The sequence below is a fragment of the Nicotiana tomentosiformis genome, chromosome 4 (genome assembly GCF_000390325.3).
Source record: "Nicotiana tomentosiformis chromosome 4, ASM39032v3, whole genome shotgun sequence".
Lineage (NCBI taxonomy): Eukaryota > Viridiplantae > Streptophyta > Magnoliopsida > Solanales > Solanaceae > Nicotiana > Nicotiana tomentosiformis.
In genome coordinates, this window is record NC_090815.1 from 24586441 (window position 1) to 24591618 (window position 5178).

Below are 5178 nucleotides of genomic sequence, written 5' to 3' on the forward strand. Positions count from 1 at the left end.
GAGATATCCCGAGTAGTTAGCTGGCTTATTTCCTACTCCTCCACAGACCACATGTATAGTACTCATCTTTTCTTGTTTGCTTTTTTGCTGGGGCTTGGAATATATACACTCTTGACGCTACAAGCTCTTTGTATGTCTGTTAAGGAGAACTAGTGTTGAAGGATCTGATAGTGTATGAGGTAACTGATCAGGTATACTTTTAGAAGTTTCATGATATATACTTGATAAAGGAGCTGAATCATTATGTTCCTCTTCCTCTCTTTCTTGCATGGTACGGTCATGGGTGAGGGGAGAGATCAATCAGTATATTATAGTCACAACAGTATATTATAGTCACAACAGGAAAGGTGCCTCTCTCTCTTTCAGAAACTGTCATTCTGTTTTAGGTAGATCATGGAGTGAACTATATGGTCGTTATTGACTTTCTGAAGTTAGTTTTCTGGAATACAGTTGAATAAATAAATTACTGCCAGTGAAGCTATTTGACTTTTATGTTCCTATTCTTGTTGATGTCAATTTTTTAGTTATTGTGGTTTTTTCTGTAATACTGTCTCTTTTTCTTTTCTTTTTTTGTATTGTTTTGCAGGCATCGAATTTAGGAAGTGACACTCCATCATCAATTGGGTCAAAAATATTTTACAGATAAAAATTAGTAATCATGTTTAGGATTAGCTATGAATCTCTTGGATATTAATTGTTGTATTGAATTACTCTTTGAAATAGAAATACATTGGATAATGTAATTTTGGAGTAACTATATTTAATTGCTTAATAAATAATTTGCTTGTTTAATCCTTTATTATATTTTGTGTTAAAATTCAATATGATATGTAATGGAAATTTGAGGGTGGAGTGTCGTAGGGATGTAAATGTGGAATGGAAAAATTGTTATATTACTAATGGTTGGAATAAATGGTCAAAATATTATTTAGTAGTAATTCAGTTTTAGATTTGCAATTATGGCGGTGTTGAACTGCTATATTAAACAACGCCATAAGTAAACAATGTAATTGTGGCGGTGTTTAGCTACATGTTACGGCCAGAGGCGGATTCAGGATTCGAAGGTTGCAGGTGCCACCATGTTATGCATGCAGTATACATGTCAGTAGCTACAAAGACAGATTAGGTATAATGGGTCAGTTCGGTTAATTTTTGGTTAATTTGAATAGCTGTTTCATTCACAAAGCAAATAAGTTCGATTTAGTTCGAATTTTTAACGCTTAATTCAAACACATTCTAAATAAAAATGCAAAAGAAAAATAATATTTCATGAAAGAGTGCCTCCAATATAAATATTTTCTTAAAAGTAGTTTAACTATACTATATATTCTTTGTTTGACTAGATTAATTTACTTGTATTGTTCTTTGTTAATTTTTCCATCTTAATTTTTAAGTTATATGACAATTATTTTCAAAGAAAAACCTTCAACATTCAACCTATGATATTCGACTCAAAACGACTATCAATCAAGCCATTTAATTTATTTTCAAAACCCAATAGAAGATATTGCCCAAATTATATTCCAATATATAAATTAATATCGTTTCATTAAAAATAAAGAAATTATATGCTAATTAAAATTAATTTAAATTACCTATAGAAAATAATTGTTCATAAAGTAAGGTATAATAATAGAAATAAAATGAGGAGTGAAAGTTAAAAAAATGAAGAAGATAGACTTAGCAAGTAAAAAAAGAAAGAAAAGGAGGGAAAGAACCGAAAAAGAAGGAAAAGAGGTGAGGCCCTAGGGCTCAACTGAAAAATAAAAGAAATCTTAATAAGTAGAAAAAAAGAAAAATCAAAGGAGCTGCTCCAACAGGAAATCGAACTTGCATTAATGGGTACCACTCTATCCATATATACGTTTCTTCACAGAGATATTATGTATATAGTAAGAATTTTAGCGAAGCGAGCGGGTGACGTGACTCCCCTACCACATAAGGTAGATCCGCCCCTGATTACGGCGGTGGTAAAACCGTCGCAATACATTTTCCAAAGCCGCCGTAAATACAGATTATGGCGGTTTAGAACCCAAAAATAACCGTAGTAATAAGATAATTTTTGTGTAGAGTGAAAAGCTCTTTTTAACCGGAGGCAGTTAAACCTCCACTTTATGTAGTGTAGTAAAGTAATAGTAAAGTAAAATATTACATAAAATAGGATAGATAGGTTAATAAAACATTAGCAAACATACACACAAAAAAAAAAAAAAAATTATTAGCAACACATGTTGTTTAGAATGACGCTGGGAGGATGATGAAAGACGGTTGAAGTGGCAAAAGAGGGCAGAGGCGCCATAGCAAGAAAACGATAAGACTAACGCGTTTTGTGTTAGCGTAATGTAGACGCACATACATAGGAGTATATATTTTTTTGGTGCAGACACACATATTACAGGGATGTCTAATGTAATTCATGACCATTATATATAGCATAGCTTACCAATTCCGATTCGATTACATGTTGAAGGATAAGGAAAGATATGGAAAGCTCCAACTGCGACGTAAGGCTGTTGATGGGCGGCGACGTTTCTGCAATTCCGACATCAAAATGGCGGCTAAAGTGGCGTTTGTTTATCCATGCAACCGGAATACTACTTGCCGCCGGACGAACTCAGTCGTCGGAGGTAATCTATGCTATTATAACTCATACTCGCGCGTGTCATTTTCTCTGGCAATTTTAATCTGCCGGATCGTTTGTACTACGTACAGATCTACAGTTCTTGCTCATATTTTAATCTGCCGGATCCGCCCTGGCCTGTAAGACTGGAACTACTTTTTGACCTACCGAGTAGAAGTCAAGTATCTAACGTACTAAACCCTCTTGTCAGTTTTTTCCTCGTTATTGATTCTCTTGTATGAACAGGACACTATAGACGCCAGTCCCAGTGATTTGATTTTCGACGCAAATCCAGCTCCACATATTGATCAAAATGGCATGGAGCTTCAAGAACTGAACACCAGGCCTCATCTTGTTAACCATGAAGTAGGTGAGAACAACAAGCTGGTCGAAAATTTTCTTGAAATACGATAATTAATATAGCATTTCATTACATATACCGAGTAATTGCAAATTCCTGAGTTTCACTTGCCAAATATTATTTGAAACTATAGGATAATAACTATTTTTCAATTATAAAATCGAAAGATGGCCACTGATACTATTTTTACAGTGGCAAATAAGTTACTGGATCGGGTTTTTTTTTTTTTGGATGGGGTGGGGGGAGGGTTTAAACAAATCAAGAAAAATGGTCACGATATAAACCGTACATAATTTTGCAAGTCAAAAATATTGGGTGATTAATGGATTAGGTTAAAACGGGTTGTCCCATCTTACAAATGTGAAAAAACCATTCTCTTTTTAGGGAAGAACGTATCACCCGAATAAAAAGTAGAGATTATTTCTATATCCAAATGAAAAATATTTATACAATCATGTTATATATTGAGTATTTACAGGTAAATTTATTATAAATATTAAACTGATGAATGATAATATGCAAAAAAATAATAATAACTAACCTTCTATCGATCACGTGTAAAATTCACTAATAGTATAAAAAAATATTACACTGTCAATACATATAAGCTTAAATGCATACTATTTTCTCAATAGAAAATCTTGAAACATAATTTTAGTTAAGAGAGCACATCAATTTTGACTTGTCAGCCATATCAAACATAGCTCTTTTCTTCAAAAGAAAGCGCCTTCATTTCTTTCATTCTTCATACTTCATTGAGTGGGCGTTTGGACAAAAGAATTGTGAAATTTCGGGAAAAAATAAAATTTAAGTGAAAATATTATTTGAAAATTAAAGTTGTGTTTGGACATGAATACAATTTAGAATTGTTTTTGAATTTTTACGAGGAGTTTTTCAAATTTTCGAAAAATTTCGAAATTCAGTTTCAAATGTGAAATTTTTATGGCAAACACTGATTCCAAAAAAAAAAGTGAAATTTTTCTGGAAAAATGTGATTTCATTTTTTTAAAAGTGAATTTTTTACGTGTGCATAATACTATTTTAACTTCTCATTAAGGCTAGTTAACGTGAAACTTTCACTTTTTCATTTTCTTTATTGTTTATTTTTTCAGAAAAAAAAAGTCTGCAAGGAAATTGGATATTGTTAAACCATAAAAGTACGTATCATCCTTCATATACATATAGAGGGTATAAAAGATCGGAAACCCTTCCATTTTTCAATTTAAGGATAACCATTCACTACTAGAAATCAGGTAAAAACTAACCAACTTTGGTCGGTAATGGCCAATAACCGTTCAAAACGCGACCATTTACGTGTGGAAGGTATTTTAGAGGTCGGAAAGGCATCACGACCAAAGTTGGTCGAAAATTACCGACCAACTTTGGTCGGTCAATTAAATTCAAACAAATAAATATTGCAAAAAAAAAAAAACGACTAAAGTTGGTTGGTATTTTAATTATGTAATCAAAAAATTCACCATCTGAGAATCGAAACGGGGTCTGTACTGTGGTAGGATACTATTCTACCACTAGACCATTGGTGCATTTTGTTTTAAGACTGTCTTTTATTTGATTTATACTCTTTAATTATATTTTCGCACGAAAATAACCGACCAAAGTTGGTCGGTTTTATTAAAAAATAAAGTTACCGACCAAAGTTGGTCGATTTTTTAAAATGACCGGCCGAATTAATCGATCAATTTTGGTCGGTTTTTTTAATATTAATCTTTATTTATTGTAATTGAAAACCGACCAAAGTTGGTCGATTTCTCGAAAAATAAATTTCGCGGCACTCAAAAATAGTTTCCCGCATTTTTGCGCCAAAAAAAAACCGACCAAAGTTGGTCGGTTTCATAAAAAAAAAAAATAATAATAATAATAATTTGAAACGACCAACTTTGGTCGATTTTTTGACCGACCAAAGTTGGTCGGTCGACCTTGGTCGGTTTTTGTCGAATTTCTAGTAATGATTTGATAGAAACATGGGGGAGTAAAAAGTAAAAATCAGAGGGTATTTTTCAAAGTTCAAAATGAAAACTAAGTGAAGATCTACGAAATTTTATAAAGATAAAATGAGTGTCTCCTTTTTATTTTTAAAAGGAAAACAAGGAGGGCGAAATGCGAAGGATACATGAGGACCCTTCCTGAATTTCTTCTGTAACGAACCCAACACTAAACACACACAATTTCACGCCCA

General features: G+C 32.6%; 1 long non-coding RNA gene across 1 annotated transcript; it reads left to right on the plus strand.

The window, feature by feature from the left end:
• Positions 1-2259: 2259 nt before the first annotated feature.
• LOC138910606 (uncharacterized) lies at positions 2260-3057 on the plus strand. Its single transcript, XR_011415737.1, has 2 exons — positions 2260-2627; positions 2867-3057. It is a non-coding gene; the product is annotated as an uncharacterized lncRNA (long non-coding RNA).
• Positions 3058-5178: the final 2121 nt, after the last annotated feature.